Here is a 26,234-nt window from a genome sequence, read left to right as displayed (position 1 = left end):
CTTTTTCTGCTTCTCTCTCTCTCTATCTCACTCTGAGTGAGCGAGGGTAATCGACAGAGAGGTCTGGAGGATTGGGGCGCAGCAGGAGTCATTAGCAGAAGCTGGCAGGCCAGTCTCTTCAGCTTTGTGTGTGTCTGTGTGAAAATGGGTAACATTTTACCCGTAAAATGCCCTGTTGTCTATGACCAGCTGTTGTGTAAGAAATCGTGATTCTATGGATGCTTGCCTCTCCAGGCGCTGACCATCACTCAAAGCGTCACTCTCTTAGTTTTTTTCAAACTTTGAATAACAATCTGACTAAAGTTAGTCAAATTGTTACAAAGTTAAGCTAATGTACAAGTCCCAAAAGCTGCAGTTCCTCTCGTGTCCGCTAGAGTGTGTCTCCTGCAGTGAATCAGTCTCCATAGAACCCCATGTTAAAATGGTACCGCAGAAATAAACATGCTTACAGCCTGGTCCAAAAACAGTTTGGGTCTCTATATCTAATTTCTCTATTCATGACAATTGTATGGGCTGAATTTTTAAACAACTAACCTGTTTACATTAGATATCATTATTGTGTTAAATACTTGATTCTGATTGGCTGAAACCCCATAACAATAGTATTGAACACCAAAATAGATAGGAACAGATCAAAGGAGAATAGAATGGAAGGTTCGATTTATCAAAGCCAAATAGAACAGTGACTCATTCTAGACAGCAAAAGAGACACCTGGGACGACCGTCAAAATAATCTGTGTAAAGGAGATCACATGTCCCCTCTGCCTGTTAACACTGTTGTAAAAACTCTCTCTATAGCTCATGTCTCTATTCATGATAACTGTGCACAATGTTTATACAACTCACCTGTTCACAGTACATTAAGGATTAAAGGGAGATAGGATTAGACTGACAGGTGGGTGTGTTGTAGCCTTCAGCCAGGTGGCTAGGCTATGTCCTCAGCTCCACCTCTTTGCCTTTTTCTACAGAAAGTTAGTTGGAGTTTCCTATATGGCCACCTCCATCAATCAGCTTCATAACCCCTCTTATGAAACCACTGGGGCACATCACTGAGACTATGTCTGTTTTTTAGACCAGCAATGTGTAAGTGCACTAAAGCTGTCAGTCTTTGTGACTTGGTTACGTTAAAGCACACATTGGTGTCTCGGACTCTGTAAGCAGCTCACGTTACTGTTTATGTAAGGATTTATTTCACAGGTTAGTTTCTTTCGAGGATGACAGCTTCTGTACATTGAGGTTAGAACTCCTCCAGTATTTTGTGGTCATGAGGTTACAGACAGAGCTGACCTACAGTATGTGCCTCTCACTTTCAAGACGACACCAGGTAACTAAATGAGTTAAACTAAGAGATGAAGCAGTTTCAGCAGTTTGTTTGTCCAGTGCTCTCAGGTAGACATAACATCTTAGGTAAGGGGGCTTCTACCCGAGTGGGGAAAACTTGAGTTTTCGTCCACTTGTCCACCACCCTACCGTAACCCTACTCCAGCACGAACTTCACCATCAGGGTTAAGCTGTAGACTAACTCCCTGTTGTTCCTGAAAAAGTCTGGGTCAGATTCACACCTCTGTTCTTAAACTGCAGAACAGTTTTCACCTGTGTTCTCAAATATATGGAACCATTTCCTCCTGGGTTTGAAGCTTGTGCAGGTTTTTCCTAATTAGCAGGAAAATCTCCAATGCCCTAAAAAGGGCACAAGACTGTTGGGCCATGTGCACATGAAGAAATGCAAGAAAATGCAACAAGGGTAAGGAATGAATCCTGCTTCAGATTGTATAAATTGAGAGTGGTGGTCATTTCACGAATGTGTCTGAGCTCAGGCTGCAGCAGTTACAGAGACACATGAAGCACTGTGTGAATATGAAGGTCAGAGCGATGCAGATCAGATTTATAAATCTGTAAACACGTTTCTGTTTGTGGAGCATGTGAAGCAATCACCCTCGCACTCCCACAGACAAACAGAAATAGATTTAGACATGACCTCAATCAACAGTTTGCTTATCAATACTCTGCTGCTGCACTGACTGTTGAACCTGAGGAGCACGAAAGTGTGAATCTAACTCTTATCTTCGTCTTCCAACCCATCCGTCAAAATGTTTGAGATAGATATCCACAGTTTGAACCTGCTCTGCCTTAATCATCACACAAACCTGTAAAAACCACTGTCCTCCATTATTAATGTCAGTTAATAGCTCTGTTATTTTACAGAGGGAGATATTCACTCACATCTGCAGCCTGTTTCAGACTCTGAAAGTCCAATTGCATCCGTCTTGACTGAGAGGAAAATACACACAGATGTTTTGGCTCCATTTAAATGGAGGAAAAACAGAAAAATGAGGATTGCTGGTTTGTTCTCATGTATTATGTATTTGAAGGTGTTCCTGTTTAGAGGCACAAAGCTCTGCAGCTGCTTTATCACCACAGACTGAACGCTGCAGCAGGAAACAGAACAAAATGTAAAATCTGCAGCTCGTTTATTTTCAGGCACAGAGAGGGTGAGAGGCATCCACACGGAAAGACACGAAAAGATTCTTTAAAGACTTTATGCAGCTGAAACCAAAGCAGACGAGACTCTATGTGCTAAATTTACACCACTTTATCGTCCTCATAAACCATTATCCTACAACTATTTCCTGTAATCTTGCAGGAAAATACAAATTCCAGAAGTCTCTGCTTCACCAAATAATACACAAATGAACCATTGATAATTAAATCCCTTTCATTGATTAGAATTTAAACTTTATTTTCCCCATTATTATCCCTAACAAACAAAAAACAGCCTACAGTCTGATGGAGCAGAACATAACTTTATTTATAAAGTACCTATCATAAAAACATGTCACATTGAGTGCCTCTGAATGCAAAATTCAAAAAGCACAGAGGAAACATGAGCACATGACTTGACTACATGAGTTATAAATGGGTAGGGGAAAAAAAATATAAAATTAAATAATTTAAATAATAAAATAAAAACCTTTCCTAAGCAAAAGAAGATTTAATAAACATTAGGACTAAAATAGAAGCTGAATCAATACATTAACCTGTCTTTAACTGTGAAGGTGGATTTTTAATGAGGCTCTTATTTCCTGTTTATGTGGTTCCACATTTTCAGTGAATACAATCAGAGGGTACTTCGGACTATGGGAGCCCAGAGGGCACATTTAAACACATTAGGGGATGTAGGTTATGTTAAGTCAAGAGAGGAATCGGTGTTTCCCTCATGTGGACAATACTGGGCAGATCCCCCAAGAATGTTCTCAAACTGTAAATTAGTCTTTCTTGTTAAAGAAAGATTAAGGTACAACGTCTCAAGTTAAATATGAACCTTCTCATATCTTGCTTTTTTAAAGTTAAGTGCAGCTGATCATTGCAAAACTCTACGCCATCAACAAGCCTCATCCACAACAAGCGGCAACCTCCGGCTGTGAGAACTGAAGCCAATGCTAAAGTGTTAAAAACTGCAGTTTCTCGAGTGTCCACTTGAGGCTGGCTCCGGAAGTACTGGAAACCACATACACACCAATTCAAAAAAGCCAATCTTTACAGCAGAAATAAACATGTTTACAGCCTGCTACAAAAAACGAGTGTAGTCTGGATAGCTAATTTCTTGATCGGCACACACTGAATGGTGGGTGAATTTTTTCAGAACCTGGCAATTTCGAAGGTATTAAGATTACGAGTTTTCTATTATGAGAGGCACAGCTGACTTGATTGTCAGGCAGGAACAATGTAGCTGTTGGCTCCGAGGCTGAAAGCCCGCCTCTTTACCTCACACTAGCTCAACAGAAGTTGGCTGACTTCAGCATTGCGAATATGGTTCCCGCATATGATAGGCTTTAAAATAGGTCTTCAGAAACAGATGGGTGACTTCACTGATACTACGTCCATTCATTATACAGTCTATGGTCCACACACAGATCACCTGTTGAGAAAACGTAACACAGAGGGAATCCTTACATGTATCTGGACGTCTTGATAAAATGTGCTGTTGATAAATATAGTCAGAAACCAGACACATGCAGAAAAGAGAAACGGTAGGAGGCGGGGCGGGACAAGCCGTTGTGTGTTTAAAGGAAAGCTGTTACTGTGCTGAAAGAAATTAGGATTAACACACATTAGAATAAGTTGGAGGAACATTAAATGTCCTAATTAAAGCAGCTATGATGATATTTCAGTCTGTGTGGATTTTGGCGTCCCCTGAGGACAACGTTTGTAGCATTTAATCCCATTTAGAGCTCTGGTGAACCAAATGTGGTCATCTTTAAAAGTCTGCATCTGTATCAGGTTGTTCTTAAGAAAAGTTCAAACAGCAGGGTTTGATTTTCTGATCCTAGACAGAAAAAGAAAGATAGGTCTTTTTGAACAACGTGGTGAAGATGTTCGGATGTTTTCAGCCTTTTGGGGGTCTGAACTGTTGACCTCCTCGTCTCAGACTCACTTCAGGATAAAACCGTCTCTCCCATCAGGTTGTCCTTTTAACATTGACCGTCTCTGACACACACAGAGATACATCGATAAACAGCTGAAGTGAACACACACCTCCACACACACGTTAAATGCCAAGACTCCAGAGAGCATCACCCGCCGCACACGCTCAGTCCACATAAATCAATCCTCACTTTTTGTCACAGCTTTAAGTGGATCCTAACTGTCAATCACAGCCAGGCTGCATGCTCTCACTCTGTGAACCTAAAGTAAAGCTCCTCCATGTTTCCCACCTCATGAACCACAAATAATCTTCCTCTGGTGACATTTTCCAGAACGAAACACCTCCAAACGGTTCCACAGGCTCAGAGAAAGAGCTTTAATGAGTGAAGCAGCAGAGCAGTCCAGACTCTGATGATGAATTTCTCTCATCACGTCATGGTTGGACAGCATGCATCAAATCTTCTACCACAGAGGTGGAAGGGAAATTGCAGCTTTAGAAGAAATAAGCAACCACATGTTGAGTGTAAGTTACATTTAAATCATGTTCTTCATCACATTAATGCAAATATTCAGTAAATCAAGTACTGCACTCCTGATCACTGGTTTGCAGCATTTCCTGTTAGCTTTAATCCTCTGGGAACGCTGCTTTAAATAATAAAAAACATAAATGACATCATAGATGAGAGCTCTATAATTAAACACACAACGTTTACAAAATATAGATTACTAAACACACAACTCTGCAGCAAAATAGCTGCTGTTTGATATCTTGTTACTGGTTTGCAGGGTCATTTGTGTAAGTTTTGGTGCCTAACCATGCAGAATTCAAACCCAGTGCGTAAGTAAGGCTAAGGATGCTTGGATGACAACATTTTCATATTCCGACTGGAACTGATTTCCAAGATGTATTGACGCATACCCTTCTGTACATACGATTCTTAAGTACACATTAAAATCTATTTTGGGGTGCAGACCTAGCCTAATGGTTAAGTTGCGCGCCCATATAGCAGGCGGCCTGAGGTCAATTCAAGCCAGTGGCCCCTTTCCCGCATGTCATTCCCCCACTCTCTCCTGATTTCCTACTTTATCCACTGTCCTCTCCTCTATTGAAAAGGTATAAAAGCTCAAAAATATAACTTAAAGGTGACATATCATGCAAAATTGACTTTTTAATGGTTCTTTACCTGAAATATGTGTCCCTGGCATGTCTACAAACCCCCCGAGAATGAAAAAAATCCATTCTGCCCCTGTTTTGATTTCTACACCTTTCTGTAAATGTGTGTGAAACGAGCCGTTTCAGACTTCCGTGTTTTTGTTACGTAACAACAATATCCGGTCTGTCACGGAGTCAGAGCTCGGAGCTTGTTCAGCCCATAGACTGCATAAAATAATACTGAATCCCTCCCCCGTTTTTCATTACCTGCACAAATGTGTCCTAACAAGGAGCTTAGGAGGGAGGCATGCTAGTTGTAGGCTGTCTTAATAAACACAAAGGTCGGTTTTACTCCCCACGTCTGCAGATTTGAAGATCTAGTGGATGATTTTTATTTGTCATGGATAAGTGCTAGCGCTAATTAGCATAGCCATATAGCTATATGTTTGTAGCTGTAGCTGTAGCTGTAGCTGTAGCTGTAGCTGTAGCTGTAGCTGTAGCTGTAGCTGTAGCTGTAGCTGTAGCTGTAGCTGTAGCTGTGTACCAAGACACACGTCGACATACTGACAAATAAAACAACAAGAAACACTAAATCTGTGACCAATCCTTCATAAAAGGTCCTGCTGCCTTTCTTGCAGAGGTCGGGTTTACTCCCCACGTCTGCAGATTTGAAGATCTAGTGGATGATTTTTATTTATCATGGATAAGTGCTAGCGCTAGTTAGCATAGCCACATAGCTACATGTTCGTAGCTGTGTACCAAGACACACGTCTACATACTGATAAATAAAACAAGAAACACTAAATCTATGACCAATCGTTCAGAAAGGTCCTGCTACAGGCGCCTCTCCGTCAGGATCAGATTCAGAGGGTTGAAGTAACGCGATCTCTGAGCAGCCGTGTATATTCAGCCAACATGTAAACATTAGATCAACGTGCTGGAGAGCCGAGGCACATCCACTTCCGGAGGGGGCGTGGTCAGAGGGAAAACATAGTGTTCTGATGAGGAATGAAGAAGAGGACTTTTCAGGCATGCCAAAATCTGATTTCAAAGTGTTTTTTTGAGCATAAACTTTGAAGACATGTTTTGGGGACCTCTTAGACCAATATATATTGATGACAAAAGCGTGATATGTCCCCTTTAAAAAAAAAGAAAAAAAGAAGCTATTTGGTGTTTTCACAGACACGAAAATGAAAGTTCTGTTTGTAGTGTTTAAATAGTAAGGTACATCCAGAGGAAAAAAGTCAGTAGGGCACCTGTTAGGAGAAGAATGCTGAAGTGGCCAGAGATGCTACATCGAAAAAAGGAGAACATTTTTCACCTTTATTTAGTTCCCCGTTTGTTTTTCTCTGTTCTCGAAGATTGCCTAGATGCTACTGGTTTCTGTAGACTGTTATTAACCTCACCGTGACTTCAGACTGGAAACAGATTTGGTGAAAGAAGTCACTTCCAAAGCTCTATTTTTTGAGTCTCTGCTCAACTTTCCATACAAAATAAAAATAAGACATCATAGAGGCTATTAGAGCCATAGAGTGATTCGAGTCTAATATTTTATAGTAATAAGAGACTTGGTCATTACTTTTGGTTAGAATTCTCTTGATTATATTTCATTTTTCACCAAAATGCCCCTCTTTGATTGTCTAGCTCATATGTGTCAAACTCAAGGCATTATCTTTGGCTCGCGAGATAATATCAAATTATTTATAGAGCTGGCCCGACGGTATTTTGCACGCACCACTAAAACTACAAGTCCCACAATGCACTGCATGTCAATCGAGGGCCCACACGCGAGAGCCGTTACCTGACTCCGCTCATCATCAGCCTTATGAAGCGAGTCACCTGCAGTCAACTTCCAGCTATCCCTCTCCCCCTAAAACGGCTGAACGAAAGGTGGACTTTGAAAACAGGGGGTTCAAGATAGGTGGGAGGCAAAGTATTTGCATGTGCGTAACAGAGGAACTTTTGGGATTAAGATCAATGCATGGCACAACTACAGGGAAAGATCTGTTTGAAGAGGTATTCAGATGTGTAAATGAAACGAGGCTGCCTTTGGATAAACGTGTTGGGACTGACGACGGATGGAGCGCCCGCAAAGTGCAGGCAAAAGAGTGGATTAGTGGGCAGGATCCGGGAGAAGATGCGGGAGGAAAACAGCTGACAGCTTATCACTGCATCATACATCAGGAATCACTGTGTGGTAAAGCCTTGAAAATAGACCATGTGATGAGCACCATAACACGAGCAGTTAACTTCTTCATAAGAGCCATAGGTTTAAATCAGTGCCAGTTCAAGTCTTTTCTGGAGGAGCACGGTTCAGAAAATGGTGACTTGCCCCATCACACAGAGATGCAATGACTGAGCCAAGGAAAAGGGCTGAAAAGGTTTTTCGAGTTGCGTGAGGAGATCTGTCAGTTCATGGAGAGCAAGGGGAAAGACACAGCAGAGCTCAGAACTCACATGCGCTCAACCTGCAGCTTCAGGGGCGGGGCCGTGTGATCACAGACGCTGCAGTGAGGGCTTTTAAAACCAAGCTGCGCCTGTGGGAGACGCAGATGCTGCAAGAAAACTTGAGCCATTTTCCGTGCTGCCAAACTACCTGTGTGAACAACTGTTCTCTTTGATGGAGTTAAAGAAAACATCTCACAGGATTCGTCTTACTGATGAACACCTTCACTCAATCCAGAGGATTTCCTCAGCTCAGAGCCTGACCCCAAACATTGATGAACTTGCATCCAAGATGAGATGCTGAGAATCTGGCTTAGACTGCTGTGCATCACAGAGCAGCAGACTGAGCTTTAATGTTTCCTTTTTGCACTTTTTCTCACTATCACAGGGCAATTTTGGTTTTTCTTTGCAGATTTTTTTTGCTAATGTTGTTGGCCTGTGGAAAAATAGAATGAAATTAGTAAAGCTCATTCATTAGATAAGCTGCAGATTGAGCAATAAGAAATTAATACAACATATTTTTCATTTATTTTATGTTTATAACTTAAGCTTTGCTAGTTCAATGTTAAATATGTGCAATAAGTTCATTTCAATAAGTTTTGCAATGAACATTAAACCAGTCCGGCCCTTGACTTGCACCATTTTTTTTATTTTGGCCCTCTGTGTATTTGAGTTTGACACCCCTGGTCTAGCTGGTCAGGGACTTTAGTTGTCCTGCTGCAGTTAATTGGTGCAGCTGATTGGAGCAAAAGAGCATGTGCGCTGCAATGAGTGCTTTTGATCTGAGCAGGAGGAGGAGCAACAGATTTTCTGACCGTAGCTTTGTTTAGTTTTTCATAGTTTTGTTGCTTTTGAGGAAAATAGAAATATCTTTCTTTCGTAAGCAAGTTAATCGAGACTGAGAAAGGATTTTTGTTTGTTAGCTGTCAATATTTTTAATAAACTCTCAGTTTGTTTAATTTTATACGACATCCCTTTCATTTTTGGGTAAACCTGTTTTTGGAAAGCACGAGTCAGAAACATCACATCCTGCAGAAGTGGCAAAGACGATTTTTGCTATAAATTGCCACTACATAGGCCACAGATTAGCTATGTTAATGGTAAAACAATTATTGTTGTGCAATCTCCTTCTCTGCCTCCATCGCTCTGCCCCGCTCTCTGCTCATTTAGCTGTTTTGGGGCCTGTGTGTAAATCAAGTACCCACTTTTTATATAAACAATACTGTTTTCTGATACGACCACTTTAACACCCTAACGTTCCTCTGATATACAAAACAAACATACTTCAAAAGGAGTCATGAGTCATGATTTAAGTACATTATATTCACAATTAAATCAATTAAAATGCTTTCTCTCTCTCTCTCTCTCTCTCTCTCTCTCTCTCTCTCTCTCTCTCTCTCTCTCTCTCTCTCTCTGTGTACACAGCTGTTTTATTCTCTGAATCTAAATTGAGGATCCATTTTTACTGCAAATAAAATTACCTACTAAAGCTCAAACCTTGAACCCCCTCCTGTATGAGTACAGCAGACAGCCTGTTGATTGTAGAGAGATTAATATGTTGTTTTTTTTTTACCAGTATAAGTTCTTCTACAGCAGATCACACACCACCTGGACCTCTCCTTTAAATAATCAAGTCCAGATATCATTCATAAAGATGAGACATTTTAATAATAGACAGTTAATGACCTTATTTTGTCAGAAGTCGGATCCGTTACACGACAGAACACAGTCGATCTGAAGCTGATCGTGGCGGTTGCTGCTCTGCTGATAAACACACATGTGGTGTCTGTGGTTATTCATCTCGTACCTGTTTTTCATGACTGTAAAGACAGGACCCAGGTTTAGTTGTGTTCACATTGATATGAAATAGTTTGTCTCTGTTGCTGTAGAGTCAGTGGGTCCTGTGGGGTCATCGTTTTCTCCCGCTGCAGCCTGGATGGTGCCACAGTCTTCCTTTTAAAATTTTACAGCTTCAGGGTGAACACTCGGCTCTTTCAAGATTAAAACCGTCTCAAATCTCTCGCCCACGTCTCCCAGTAAAGACTCCTCCTGTTAAAGGCTCTGAGGATCAACTGAAGGGGCCCGTCGGGGACAGTTATGAGGAGAAGTTCAAGCTTTGTTTATAGAGCAGCACTTTCCAAACTACTTTATCTCACAGCACAACAGGACGACACCATTCAGCCGGAAAACAATCTCACTTCAATATACGGATGTTTTCTGTTCCCACCATTACATAAGTTCATTCACTCTCATATTGTCTCCTAGCACAAAAAAATAAAACTAAGCTGCAGATGTAAAGAAGAAAAATCCTCAAATACAGGAAGAGTAAAGGAAAGTATCTTTAAGACTTGTAAAAGAGGACATTTTTAGTCATTATTCAGCTTTAAACACTAAACAATTAATTAAAAAGTGGATTAATTTTCCGCATGATTCAGTTATCAACACACTACTACATTTAATAAGCTAATTTAACACCTAAGTTATTTTCAGGGCCATCAACCTGCAGGGAATGCAGGTGAAATAAGCCTGGATGCTGAAATGTGGAACATAGTTCACAAAAATAAACTCTAATAATTCATGTGAACTAAACAAACTGTAAAAAAAATATAACAACCCAAGTAATAAATGTTTAATATGTGATGCTTAGAATTAATATGAAATGTGTTGTGTGACAGATGACATGATGTACTCCAAATCTTGCGTTCAATCAATCGATCGATCTTTATTTGTATAGCCCAAAGTCACAACAAATGTGATCAGAAGACTCTTTACAAAGAGAGCAGGTCTAGACCGTACCCTATGTTATACTATTAATAAAGAACCAACATCAAGACAGGACAACACTGGGATGCTATCCCCTCTCTCCTCCCCCTGAATACTGCAAGGTGCAATGCTCATGGTGGATTAAGATGAGGCTTGATCTTATCCTGTCTTGATGTTGGGTCTTTGTTAATAATATAACATAGAGTACAGTCTAGACGTGCTCTGTAAAAGCATCTTGAGATAACGTTTGTTGTGATTATGCCTGAACTGATCTTTTCCAACATGAAGAAGCTTAAAGAGAAACCGAGTAATTCAGAAGAAGAGTCCCTGCTGGGAAACAAACTTCAGTCACTCTTACAAAGTTGTGAATGTTTGATAAAAGTGCATTCATGTCTTGTGAAACAGCTGACGATTATCCGGAAGACCAAACTGAATGCTGAACAGCTCAGGGTGAGTTAACTAGTTACTGCTGATAGCTGTCAAATAAATACAAAAGAGACCAAATACTCTTTAAAAGATGTTAATTTCACCTGAAATTTTAGAATTAACGTATATTCAAGTTTTTCTCTGAGAACATTTTAACACACAGGCCTACGCCTCCAACATTTATTATCCCCTTGCTTTTTCTCATAGCGTGATAAAATATGAATACTTTAATTTGATCTCTTTTTCATTTCTTTTTGGAGTTTTCAGCTGAATTATGACCAAAATACATGACACACTGTGCTTCTAACACTTGGATAATTTAACAAAGTAATCCTTCTCTTTGGAAAGGATTTTTTTTAATCTGAAATTGAATCTTAAAGTTTAATTTTCTTTGGAGGAGTGAACAAACTGCTGGTCGAGTTTGTCCATTTAAACTTTATTTTGCTTTTTCAGCTCCATTATGGCCCCGTTACTGCTGGTAGTGAAGTCAAATAACAAAACAATCCCCCCTTCTTTATGTTTTGACTTAAATATAAATTAATTTAAATATAAATAATAAATAAAAAATCTGCATAATTGGCTGCTTACTTCTAAACACAATGAACTCGGGGGGAAAAAATCATCTCATTTACAAGTTAAAGTATTTCAGTGCGATTGTGAGATCTAGATGTTCATGCTTTTTACATGAACAAGTAGAAAAAGATCTTAAATGCTGCACCCTGAGGGTTCTGATTTGCGTCCTGGATGTCAGAGCTGATCTGTTCTCGCTCAGTCCGCTGACAGCCCACAGGGGGCTCCTCTATATAAGGATGAGCTGTGTCATCCTGACCACAGAGCCCACCAGAGATAAATAATTCATTCTCCTCTGACTGGCGCCGCTCAGACCGGCAGAGATTATCCGTGGTGAAGGACTCGGTCAGTGAGCGAGTCTGCAAACAGCAACCAGAGAGTAGATATAGCGAGAGTTAGAGGACGGACTGAGAAGAAATGTCAACACTTGTTCCTGTTGATTCATATTCCTGCAGGTAATGCAAAATTAAACTCCACGTGGTCTTTACTTTATGAAACAAAGTATGTGAAATATTCACAAGACTCTGACCTCTGATGATGTAAACTGTACTTGTACTTAAAGGTACAGTGTATAGAAATGGGAGTATTTTAGCTATAACTAACGGTCAGATTCTGGATTGAAACACTCCTCTGCTCACTCTTGTCAGTGAAGTGATGGTGGCCTTTAAGGACAAGTAGCTCCTGTGATGCATGATAGATATGACTTCTATTTGTCAAGTTGTTACCATCTAAAACTTGAATTCCTTTGAAACAACCACTCTCTTCTTCTTCATTATCTTCCAACTGGTGCATTTTGCTGGGCGACACACTAAATACAAAAATGTGTTTGTTGCTAGTTTGTCGTTCTGTGCTACTGTAGAAACATGGCAATGCAAGATTGCGGCCTCTGTGGAAGGGGACCCACTCTTATGTAGATTTAAAGGGCTCATTCTAAATGAACAAAAACAAAACAAATCTATACTCAGATAAGTATGCACTAATTTAAATACATAGTTATGAATACTATGTTCCACTTCTTCCAAGTCTGTATTAAAGACTGCATTTGCCAGGATTTGTATCATAACGGGTTTCACAATAAGCAGCACTGAATTACAAATGAGCTTTTTAGCTAATTAACCTAGCAACAGCTGACAACTTAGCTTTAGCTTAACCCCTGGCTCCTTTCCAGCTTTGGTCTCCCATCCAAACATGGTCACTCGTGGCTCCAAAAAAACAGATGGCGATGGGTAAAACTCCAAATGTAATGCTTGAAAATTTGATCATCATCCAACCGATGATATTAATGTGGCCACGTCCAATTCTTATATACAGTCTATGAGCTAAATGCATTTTTTGGTAGCACACAGACTTGATTTGCTGACAAACGGTTGTAAGGCTTGGCTTGGAACACAACAGGAATCCCTGAGTGGAAACAAACTAAGCTAACACTCATCTTGTACCCATCGCATATTTACGACATTCAACAATACACAACTTTCAGCCAAGACTTCCTGCTTTGTTTACAGTCTATCAGCAACCTGAGCAGTGAGTGTGTGTTCAGATCAGAAGAGAAGATAAATCATCCCCTCAGGATATGTCTGAAAAAGAAACTGTCACTTCTTGGTTTATTACATCCCTCAGAGGTGCCCATTAATCTGTTTGTGGTGAGTCTCAGTTTCACTGTAAAAAGTAAGTCCTGCAGAGGCTTCACTCTGGTTTCCTTCAGCAGTATGAACCTGAAACAGAAACTGATGTTCTTGTGATGTTCTTGTAATTAATGGGTCTTAAGTTTGCTGAAATAACAACATCATGATGCCGATTAGTCAAAAGTCAATCTTTGTCAGGTCTGTCCTCAAGAGGAGAAGAAAACTACTTTACAATGTTTGTTGAATGGAGGTCTGTGAAAGAGGATTGGAGACACTGATGGGTTTGTTTTTTTTTTTAGGTCTGAGCTTCTTCACGGAATGTCATTCTGGAACACCTGCTGTTCCTCTCCATACAGACTTTTTTTTTCCCACAGACACCAAAGCCTGCTGACACCTGATTGGTCAATACTACTCATCTTACAGACAGAGACCAGAACATCAGACTAAAATCCAGACCCTGAGATACAGATTCAACATGTTCATGCAAATCTGTAATTACAGGTTAGTTTTAGCTGAAAGTAAAAAGCTTTGTCAGGTCTGTCCTCAAGAGTAACCCAGCGTCAAGCAGATTTGTGTAAATGTGTAAATGTTTGATCTAGAATAGATGTTAAGTTGTTCTTCATGCAGATATCTGTTTATAGAGAAAAATAAATCCACCTCAGATTACTATTGATGGGAGCTGGGATATCATTACGCTGGATTATGTTCCTCCTGCTTTTGCTCTCCATACAGACTGAGTTTCCTGTGGACACCAAAGCCTTCTGACACCTGATGGTCGATACTACTCAGACTACAGACAGAAACAGAAACACATCACATGCTTTAATTCAGACCCATATAAATAGAGATTAAACTAATGCTAACTAATGTTAGCAGCTCATCTATCGGCCTGTCACTATGTTCTGTGTCTGATATGGCACAATCCGTGAGTGGCCTGAAATCCGTCCTCCTTCACTGCTCTAACAGTAGTTGCTGATGGCAGCTTTAATATATATTATTGCTGTGTTTGGCTCTTTTCTGGAGAAAGTAAAGCAAAGTCGATTCTAAAGGGGGCTAAAATACTTAGGTATTGGATTTGTGCATTAACTGGAGTACTTGCAGACACAGAGTTTCACAGTCTGGATATAGTTACAGAGACTTTAACTTAAATTTTCCTGATATAAAGTCAGTCTGGGGTGTCTGAAGGTGTGTAGTGTAAGCCTAGCTTAACCCTGACTGTGATTCCTCCTGTTTTCTTCCGTTTTAAGGACATGCAATGATGATTATGTGTACAGCTATGAGGACACTGCTAAAAGGAGCTGCGTACTTTATCAAAATTTTAAGGGAGACATTAAAAAAAGGTTAAAGTAGGCTACTGAAACAAGGAAAAAGGAAATAAAGCAGCCATTAGTTGGATGCAGTTTGGCTCTCACAGTAGCGGTAATGTAGTTCCATAAAACGCACAAACATAATCAGTAATAAACACAGTTCCAGTGATGATAAAACATCATTTCTCAGTGGCTGTAAATTATGATGCTCGTCCTTCTGCAGACAGAGGTGTGTGTAAATTCACTGTGTTGGAGTTTAAGGGCTCTGCAGATGTGTGAGGAGTCATGCAGTGTAACAGCATCATGTATGCATGCTGATGGTCTCTGCATCAGGACCACTGCTGTGCAAGAGTACAAACACACACAAAGGCTGGAGCTGAGTCTGACCACATGTGGTTATAATGACTGCAGATGCACACACAAGGCTGTCCTTTTATTGTTTCTGAGACTCTGCTGCATGAACTGTTTATCACACAGCGCTGGAGTATTCCAGCACACAGCAGACGCACATATGACTCTGTGTTGTTCATTTATGATCATATTTTGTATTTACATCCATCACTTTCTGACAGATGAGGCTGTTTTTGATGTTTACCACTTAAGGCTTCATGCATTATCATTATGACTGTTGGGTCTATAAGGGGCGAGTCTATGGCGAGTTGAAATCATTGTTTTATCAGTGAACTTTGAAGGGATGAATACAAACAGATACAACACTTTAAAGCGTGTGCAGTTAAAATAATCACTTCTTGTTGCTGCCTTCTTATCTTATAACACCGCACATTAGGAGAGTGTTCCTGTCAGTCCACACGTCAGACTTCACAGACGGACATAAAAGTCAGAGACTTTAAAGCGAGCCTCTGTTGAGTCGTTCTCCAACATAAATGTCAAATGAATTTATACATTGGTTTGCTTATAGCAGCGTTTTTTAATCAGCTCTCCTCCCCGCTGCTTCTGATGCATGACTTATCAGCCTGCCAGATGGTGCAGAAGAATATTTCACCATTATTAATTTCAGCATTACAGCGGAACATTAACGAGGGCCCTGAACGTCACATCTGCAGCAGGTGCCGTGCAGAGAGAATGTTTAATGAAGCTTTTATTTAAATTTGTCGTTTTCCGTGTTTGCTTGTAGAACAGGAGGTCAGTGCACCGATGAAGGTGTGTGAGTGTGTGTTTAATGAGCGACAGTGTAAAGACACAACTCATAACACCTTTCAAATGTTATCACGTTGTTTTTAATATTCACAGCTCACAAAGGAGAGTGGATTTTAAACTGTGCTCCCAAAGTTTTTTCTTTTTTATTACGTCCTCAAAGAAGCGAGTTAGAAGATAAGGTATGAACAAACAGTACTTTAATTAAAGTCATTTAATTGAATTCAGATCAGAAAATGCTGCTTTCTGTTCTTACTGCTTCATCAAATCAGCCAGTCATGAAAGTGAAATGCTTTACTCTGTGGAGCATTTGAAGACTCTCCAAGAAACTACTTTTTGCAAACGTACCAACAAAGAAGTGTTTCTCTCTCACAGATAAAACTCTAAATATCAAACTATGCAGATGATACATAGTTTTTTTTGGGGGAAATAAATTCCCAAAACTATGAAATGTGCAGAGATTAAATAACATCTGTAGCTTTAAGAGATATGTTATTCAAGTTCAATTCAATTTCAGCACCTGTTAGCTTGCTTTGTTATGAAACTTCTCGTTTCAGATTGTAGTCAGAGGAAAAAATGATAAATATTCCAAGAAATGTCACCACAACCAAAAACACCAACATAGGCACCGCTAGTAAGGTTTTTGTTGCAGAGTAAATAAATTAATAAAAGTTTTTGCCTTGATTGAAATATTAAAAAAATCTTACCTATAACTCTGGGGTTGTAGCTGCTGTGTTCAGGGTTGCAGTCAACGACAGGACATTTGTGTGACCTTGCAAATCCTCCTTTTGAAATTTTTTTTACACTTTAATCCGAAATTCACTGAATATTTCTGCAGCTACCAAATCCATTCATGCCTGAGCAAATTAAACATGTCCCTGCAAAACCTTTTCACAGGTACTGTACGTGAAATATTCCGACCTTAATTTTTTTTAACAATTGCACAGTAAGATACTCTCATGCATTTTTTTTGTTCACATGCAGACAAAAGAGGAAATTCAATTCAGGATGTTAAAATATTTTCAAAAGTCAAATTCCTTACAAGCCAAATTTGCTCCTGCACAGCAGTGACTGTCATGATGGAAAAATTGACGAGGACCCATGTGCGTAAAAATAAAGATTTTAATCATGAAATGATTCAAAAATATAAATGAATCATTTTATTATTAAAAATCTTTATTTTTCTGCAAATGGAAAAAAAGAGTAATTTCTTTTTTCTAATTTATAAGAAAAATATTTTTTAAAAAAGGGTCAAAGAATATAAAGTAAAAAAAAAAAAAACTTACTGAAATGTCCAAGAACTAAATCCAAAATAAAACACTGGAAACAGAAGGATAAAAGAACACACAGGCTGTTTTCGAAAACACCTACTCTACAAGCAGTAAGTACTGATTTGGCCAAAGGCATAGAAGCTTAATACACAGAGTAATTACCACAGGTGTGGAACTCAGGACACAGGTGAAACTAATCAGGCTTATCAAAAAAGGAGGGAAACACAGAAGGGCAGGAAGTAAAACTAAACTGTTGACACAGTGAAAAAGAACTACAAAATAAAACAGGAATCACAAGAGTGGACTAAGAAACCCAGGAAAATGCAACAGGAAACATAGATCACTAAACACACAAAAGACAGAATAACTTATAACACAGAATAAACATGGGGAGGAACCAAGGCAAGAAACACAAGGGCATCTACAAAATAAAACAAGAAACAAAGACGGACAAAACACAATGACAAGATCAACTCATGACAGTGACTGCTGGTTTGAGATGAACCTCAGAGTCATCTGATCTCGTCTGGAGAAATACTTTACTCTCAAGTGTTACACAAAGGAACTTTTGCAGGAGAAGATGGTGCTGGAAAAACTTGAACTAAGTTCAATTTTAACCTCAGAAGAACTGGGTTTGTGTTTGGTTGCTTTATTACTCTCTCCTATCTTGAAAAACACACAGAAAAAAACCTTTTCTCTGACCAGGATGCTGTTTGTGGAAGAAAATGTTCTAAAATAGAGACAATGGATTTACTCCATCCAAAGAAACCAGTGTAGAACAAATAACTCAACTTTTAATTTAAAGCCTGAACTTTGTAGTGAAATCCAGTAAAACTGATCTATAAGTATGGGGATTCTGCACCTTTTTTTCTGAGGTGCTTGACTCCAAAATATGTTCAAAGAATACTAAGAACGTTATCTAGTCATCTCTTATTCCTATAATACAGTTTCATCAGATCAAACAACCAATAAAGTTACGTTCATTTACAGCCTGCTTATCCTGACGCAGTAGGTGGGGCTATGCAATACAATGTCACGTATAGCCGAAGATTGAGCTATTGAGGGAGTAAACATGGCGTCACCGGTGTGGATGTTTTCACTGTTTCAGAGGAGAACATGATTACTGCTTACAAAATATACTGCAAGTATTCAAAGAGGAGGAAGAAGTCCTCAAGTTGTGACACAATGAGTCAGCTCTTTCCGATAATCAATTAGTTTGTGAGTACAGACGAGGTAAATGTGTACTCTTATTAAACAGATATTATGAAGCATAATTCAACACGTTTAAACAATAAAATCTGACTGATCTGGTTTGTACTTTGTGTCTCTAAATCAGCCAGAGGATGACTCAGCAGAATCTGCAGAGATCCTGTTTTTGTTTTACGTAGTGACTTGTAGTTTGGAACGCTATGAGTAAGGGGGGGGGGGGATGTATTCTGAAAGGTAATGTCTCAGTATGAGACGAGGAGGGGTGGGAGGACAGTTCAGGTTTCTGGTTTGTCACCTGTTAGCTGGAGCTTTAACTTAATCTGCAGACTTTGGTGATAAATCCAGATGAGATGTCAGTTTCATTCAGATCCCTGATCAGCCTCATGTCTCTCGTCCTTAAAATATTTCTTGGTTTAACCTGAGTGACCTGTCAGCCTGCTCGAACACGTGTCTGCAGCGGTCATCCTGTGACACCTTTAAAATAATCATCATCACCTCAGCTTCACGCTGACAGCACACATGAAATGCGTCCTTTCTCTGTTCCCTGTGATAATTTTCTGTCTCTGCACAGTCAACCTGTGAAAATGGTGTGAGGATGACGCAGGCGGGCACCCGTCCAGCACCGCCACATCACGGCCCCCGCGCTTGCCGTAGGCCGGGTGGTCCGAGGCGTGACAGTCCAATTAAAAGGTGAGGAAATATGATGTGTCAGGGGATGTCTAATCCAGAGCCGCTCTGACACAAAGCCCCCCCAGCACTAATAACCAGTCAAAACGTCGCCTTCCTCCTCCTCCTTCTCCTCCGCCTCCTCTGCATGTCTCCTATTTTGCTCCCTCATTTTACTCTCCTGACTCTTCTTTCATTTGTTTTCCTTCTTTTTCTCCTTAGCATGTTAGCAGTGAATCATGATAATGACATCATTGAAGAATACCTGCTAAATAATAAAATGCTTGCACTGTGGTAGTTTGGTAGCATGCTGTTCTTACAATATAGACAGAGCTTAATTGAAATAAGCTAAATATTAGCTTGTTAAAATTGTCACTGTTATTGTGGTAGCATTCCATTGTTATGCTGTGACATAAGTTAAAATATCAATATTAGCATGCTGTTTTGCTAAAATGAAAAGTGAAAATGATTAACACTACATCTGAACTTGTTAGCATGTCACTATGATATGCTAGCATGTATACATTTAGCTCAAACCACCAACTACTGTTAGCATGCTAGAATACAAACATTAATTTGAATATAACTTTGTTACATAAACATTAGCATGTTCGCAAGCTGTTAGCATTTTACTCCTGGAAAATATTCAGTGGTTAATAGGTAAGCAAGCTTAAACACATCCATTAAAATAAACATGGCAACAAGTATTTAACATCACCATATTAGCATTGTGATTGTGCAAATTGTGAACATTGCAGCTAGCTGTTGTTAGCTTTGAACTCACATAAACACTGTTGATTGCAAATTCGCGGATGTTAGCACTAAACACAGTAAACAATAGATCAACATTTCAGCTAGCTCTTGTAAGCAGTCAGTGAACAATAAACATGATGGTTACTAGCTGATGCATGCATGCTAATATGCTTAATATATGCTCGTACTGACTCTCTGACTACTGATGGCATTATAATGCATATTACATTATATTATATAATTATCTTGCTTTATTATATTATGTTATATTACATTATTGTTGTTTACTACAACTTACGGCCATAAAATATACCCATATTTATTTATTATATTGCTTAATCATCATTACCAACCATAATCACATGTCAACGTGTCACTACTGAAACATTTTAATACTGCCTGTAATTACTGCTATTTAATCCATTTTTAACATTTGTATTTATCTAAATACCATTTGTAAAATTGTATATATCTAAATTGTATTCTTTTATTCATCTATTTTTATTTTTACTTATTTTATTTTACTAATTGAAACTTATTCTTGATTGTACTTATATCTGGGTTGCTGCAACAACTGAATGCCTCCCCTGGGGATCAATAAAGTAATATATTATCTTATAATGATGGTGATGAATATAAAGAGTGTACCTTTCAATAATGTTAGTATGGATGCTTTAGCTTTAGTATTGTGAGCATTTTAGCAAGCTGTGATTAGCATTTAGATCCCATTTCTACAGTGTTCAATGGTACAAGCTAATGTTAACATTATCATTGTGATCCTGTTGGGATACTTTTGTTAGCAATACGCTTAAAGCCCCGCCCTTTTCTGTTTGCTTATTAGCCAATGTTAGCTTGTAGCATAAACATGCTAGCATTTCCTTGTGATTGATACAGCCTCACAGAGCTGCTAGCTTGGCTGCAGGCTCTCAGTCTGGTTTGATGCATGTTTTTTCCTCTGATTATTCAGGGGCATGAGGCCATAAATATTATTTCCAGTTCTGTGTTTGTTGTCTCTCCCTCCTCCTTCACACAACCCCTTCATTTTCTCCTCTTCTCTGCGCTACCGTGTAAACTTACAAGAGCGAGGCGCTAATAGCAGGTTATCGTGTTGACACCCCGGTACTTAATTGTCATGTGGCTAAAATAAAGTTATGTTGTGCCTCTGCTGCAGATTCCTCGTCGACAGAGACACGACTCCACAGAGGAAACGAGTGTTTGTAGTCACAGATAAGAGCTGAAAGAGAGAAACAAAGCTCCAACAGGTGCAGCAGGAGTGTTCAAAGTAACCCAGGAAACAGTGAGTTTAAATCATCAAAATGTAATATTTATTCCTGACACAAAACTAGTTTTTGTTCACAGATGAACAAAACAACAGAGACAGGTTTTTTTCTGCTCGATGACTCCCCTCTCAGGTGTTTGTGAAGCGGTCGGCACAGATGTGGGCGGTGATGTCAAATGGAGGCTGACAGGATGACAGAATCCTTTCACTTTCTGTCTCAGCGATGCATAATTGAGCTGCTGATACTCAGAGCCAACATTCACTCTGTGCCAAACCTGTCTGCTGAATGATTTCTCCTGTTATGAGTCCTAATGCAGCAAGAGGTTCAGGTGGAGTGTCTGACTGAAGTTAATGTTTATTCATGTTATTTGTTTCTGAAGCGGAAGTCTGTCGTGTCTGTGTTAGATTTCTTTGTTGTAAGCCTCAGAGGAACAAACAGCTGGAGGGATAAAAGAGGGCTTTAAAATTTAAACAGCTTGAATTCAGTTTTCATATCTGGTTACATGCTGCCCATAGTCTTTTTGAAACCAGATGACAGACTATCCCAAAGTCCCTGATATCCTGTGGCTGCGCTGAAAGATGGCTACCATCACACAGTTGGTTTAAAAGACAAAAGAAAGACCAAATGTGTCAATGACTGTGAGGATAAATCTCCGGATGTCAAGTGTTATCCTACATCTGTGCTTTTAACTGGGGGACAGAACAGAGTTTGCACTAAAACTTAGAGTTGTCACAATACCCGATATATAAATAGTAAAATCAACCTGTATTGATTCTGAATCTGGTACCACAGTAACAAAAAATAAGACCTGGGCTCAAGAATTGGGCAAGTGTCTGGATTTTAATTTCCAACCTGCTCTACGTGTTGGCACAGAAACAACCAGTGGATGCACTGCAACACTTAACAAAGCTTGAAAGGTAATTAGAGGATGTCCCTCAACACAATGAGTGGCTTCTGATTAAGGGTGCCATCCAACACATCACTTATAATCCATGCTGTGTGGTTTCCTCTGCCTACTATTTTTGTGAGTTTTTGAGCATTGGTACTGTTCAGACTGTTAAAGAAGATGACATAACAACCACTCCGAGCTTCCCCTGCTGATTGGCTACACTATAGATCATAAACCCTGCCTCCTCCATGTTAACAAATGGGACATGGGTCAAACTCTAAAATCCAAACACAGGTCAAATAAATGTTTGTCAAACATGGTTTCTTTCATTATAGTTAGTTATTGTCATTCTGATTTATGTCAGTGTTCATGTTTCTGACTTGTCTACTTTGAATTAGTTATTTGATGCTATAAAAAGAGGTATAAAAAAATTAAGTGTCCCAAACTCTCTTCCATATCAGTGCCATGATTGACAGCTCTATTGAGAGTTAGTGAACTTTCCATAACCATAAGTGTCTGCTCTAAACCCACACAAGAATATCTTCCGCTGTGGACTGGGCCCACCTGAGGATTGGACCCACCTGGGGAAGCTACCACGCTTCAGCAACAAGTTAACGGAGGGTTTGTTAGAGGAAGGGGCGGAATGTCAGTCCCTTGTCTCCATCAGCTGGATCGCTTTTGTAAATGTTGTGGCTTCAGAATATGTCACAAGCGCAAGATGTCATTAGTGCCCAGTGCTGCGGTACGTTGATCTGTTTTTCTTATCCCAATTGAAGTTGATAGAGGTGTTTTGTCTAAATTGAAATAAGTCAGTTTCTCCAGTCAAGAGTTTGTAGTTTTGGACTGAATAGACAAGATCAGATGATGTCAGCGTCTCTCTCCTCTGCTCTCTGTGTGCAGCTGCTGGTAATTTAGCTTGAGCATACGTCTATTCAGCCAAAAGTGCTTTAGAAAAGTCAGTGTTTGCAGACCTGCTGAATTAGAAGTCTACGTCATGGCTGTATGGGAGCATTAGTTTCAGTTTTGTGAACATTTTAATACATGTGGTATTATAAAGTGTCTTTGACAACCCAGCAACCTCACAGCGTGCTCGTGATTGTGTTTAGGTATTGAATTTTTGATTGCAAAACCAGATTTCACACAATCGTGTCCTTACATCTCAGGCAGAAACAGCCAAACCTCCTGACTGACAGCTGAATCTGTCTCTGAACATTTATTCCTACGCCTTCTTCGCACACAGGCTGTTGTTCTCCTCCATAAATAAAGCGTTTTATGCAAAGCACGGGGCCAATTGTTCTCCCTGTGTGTGAGTGAAATCACATTTACATGTCGATCCTGCAGAGTGGATTCACACTGAGACACAAAGAGCACATTCATCAGGCACAGGTGAGCCAAACAATTATGACTACAGGTAGAGCTGAAGTGACAAAAACAAGCAACGCAAACTGACGATAAAGTGTTGGACTTGACGTTCACCACGTCATTCAGAGTCATTGTGCTTGCAGAGCAGAGAGTTAAACGTCTGGAGGATAAATTCAGAGGTGATGAGACGTCACTTTAATCACCAACTGTACGCAGCGCCTATCGACAAATCCATCAGAGGAAAAGATTTATCTGAACAGCCAAGAGGGCCTGATCAAACACAGATATTGATCCGTGATCACTCTACTTGAACATAAACACTGCTTCATTTAGAAAGTCACATGAAACACTGAGCGGCTGTTTGTTTGATTCACGGGCGAGCAAAGAGCTTCATCATTCAGGGTTTTATAAAGTCAAACTACATTTTAGATGAATATTGTATTGATATTCTGTAACCTTCAGTGTATTGCTTTCACAGACGTTAGGGCGGAGTGGTCAGGGCTGTAGTTAACTGTCTAATTACATTTGTCCCTTTGCCACAAAACTTCTAGCTCCTCTAACAGCCTCTTTATGTACAGTTTATCAATTTAAGTTTCAAACTGAGAACTTTTTTGTAACTTCCATAGACTGCATGAAAGCGGTCTGTAGTCTCATTGATGTCACACATCTGTAATGAGGCCAAAAGATGGAGGTCCCCATATTGGAGAAATGCTGACTTCAACTAACGTTTTGCTGATTGATAAACAGCAAAGAGGTGGAGCTTACTGCCTGGCAAACAGCTACAATGTACCCACCTGTCACTCGAAGAGGCCACACCCCTAATCCTACCTCCCCTTGACCCTCAATCTAATGTTAACAGGTGAGTTGTATATAAATTCAGCCTGTACAGTTGTCACGAATAGAGAAATTAGCAATAGAGAGAGTTTTTACCACAGTGTCAACAGGCAGATGTAACATGTGACCGACTCATTAACACAGATAAGTCTGACATGGGTATGGTTGTTCCTGGTTTCTCTGTTGCTGTTTAGAATTAATCACTGTTCTTTTTGGCTTTGATCAATCCAACATTCCATTCTATTCTGCTTTGATCTGTTCCATTCCATTCTATTCTTCTCTGATCTGTTCCATTCCATTCTATTCTTCTCTGATCTGTTCCATTCCATTCTATTCCACTCTGATCTGTTCCATTCCATTCTATTCTTCTTTGATCTGTTCCATTCCATTCTATTCTTCTTTGATCTGTTCCATTCCATTCTATTCTGCTTTGATTCGTTCCATTCCATTTTACTCTCCTTTCTGCAGATTGATTTGGTATGACGTGTGTGATCAGGTTGTCCCTGGTGTTTATTTCTTTTATTATGGGGTTCAGCCAATCAGAATCAAGTATTTAACTCAGCTGGGTAATCATCTAATGTAAACAGGTGAGCTTTCAGTGTTATTTCTGACTACACTATTCAACCAGATGAAAGATTTCATGAAGAATTGCAGAATAGCCTAAAACATGATTGTTAAACACACTAACACTGCCTCATTTATGGTTTAGAGACCTTTTGTTTTGCTGAGGGAGAACTAACATTTTTACAGTTTGCATGCACTGAGATGTCAAGGGACACACAATCAGAGACATAAACACACAGCTGGAGTTATGCAAAGAGAGTGAGAGCAGATTTTATCCTCATTACCACAACAATCAGGACATTTTACACAGATTGAAACCATAAAGAGAAGGCCAATAGTGCTTTTAATGGAGATTTGCTTATTTCAGTGTCATTCATTTGAGTATATTTCAATGCTTGGTATGCCTAAAATTTGTACAGCTGAAGCAAGATGGTTTTGTAATCAATAAACCTAAATTAATGATGCTCCTCCAGACAAAAATGACCTTTATTTTCTATTATTTGCTGAAAACAAACAAAAAAAACATGATGATACAAAACAACTCTAAAAGTAAAAACATGAATTTAAGATTTCTGATCACTCCAGATGTTATTTTAAAGTGAAACGTATCACTCAATGGGGAAAATGTGAAGAAAAAACAACCTTTTTCACTCATATAAGCTGACACTTACCCCCTCACAGTGGTTATGGGCATTAAAAAAACACATTAAAGGGATCATAAATCTTGTTATTAATGGTCTGGTTTGCTTTTATAGGTCATAAAGAGGCCTCACTGTTAATTTCAGTCAGTTTTATAACTAGGTAATAACTCCTCACAGGAGCTTTAACTCTGTACATTTTCTAACTTTTGAGATATTCTCATTTTTATGGTTAAATTTTTTATCATTTCAAAAGGGATTATCCAAACAGTTTGTAAAAACAAATCAATCCCTGCAGTTTGATTTGATATGATGAGTGTGATCAGGTCCCTTCCGTTGCCTGTCCTTTTCAGAATGAATAACTGTTATGGCTTTGACCAATCAGAATCAAGTATTTAACCCAGCAGGACGATAAGTAAGAAAGCCGGGTTATAAAGAGCGTTTAACACACTATATTAAAATCTGAAGATTGAGCTCGCAGCTCTGGAGGCTAGGTTGTTATAGTTTTTCTTTCAAAGTGATTTAACAAGGATTAAGCAGCACCTGATCTCCCTCAGGAACAGTTTTATGGGGGTGAAGTTTTCAGTGTAGATGTCAGTGAAAGGATCAGATCTCTGCAGCAGAGCCTGAAGACGAGCTCTTTGTGTTCTCTGTGTTCTCATGGAAATTCAGCTGCAGGTGGTTCAGCTACATCTGAATCTGCTGCCTCTCTGACGGGATGTATTTGTTCCTGTTTACCTGATTTTCTGGGTGATTCCACTGCATAGAACTTAGAGCAAATGATAGAAGGCACAGACACACACACACACACACACATACACACACACTCACACACAGACACAGACGAGTCCACCGTCTGCATGCAGCACAGCCATGTGATGACGCCTCTGATCTATAAT

General features: G+C 39.5%; 1 protein-coding gene and 1 long non-coding RNA gene across 2 annotated transcripts in view; one reads left to right on the top strand and one right to left on the bottom strand.

The window, feature by feature from the left end:
* Positions 1 to 26,234, bottom strand: part of LOC117814178 (metabotropic glutamate receptor 7) — a 353,505-nt gene that overhangs the window by 278,059 nt on the left and 49,212 nt on the right. The gene's annotated exons all lie outside the window — the stretch shown is intronic.
* On the top strand, positions 18,925 to 22,246 carry LOC117814219. The gene is made up of 3 exons (XR_004631533.1): positions 18,925 to 19,039; positions 20,940 to 21,065; positions 21,181 to 22,246. It is a non-coding gene; the product is annotated as an uncharacterized LOC117814219 (long non-coding RNA).

This window comes from Notolabrus celidotus, chromosome 1, assembly GCF_009762535.1.
Source record: "Notolabrus celidotus isolate fNotCel1 chromosome 1, fNotCel1.pri, whole genome shotgun sequence".
Classification (NCBI taxonomy): domain Eukaryota; kingdom Metazoa; phylum Chordata; class Actinopteri; order Labriformes; family Labridae; genus Notolabrus; species Notolabrus celidotus.
The sequence above is the reverse complement of the archived record's forward strand: the minus strand, read 5'-3'. Positions and strand labels throughout refer to the sequence as shown.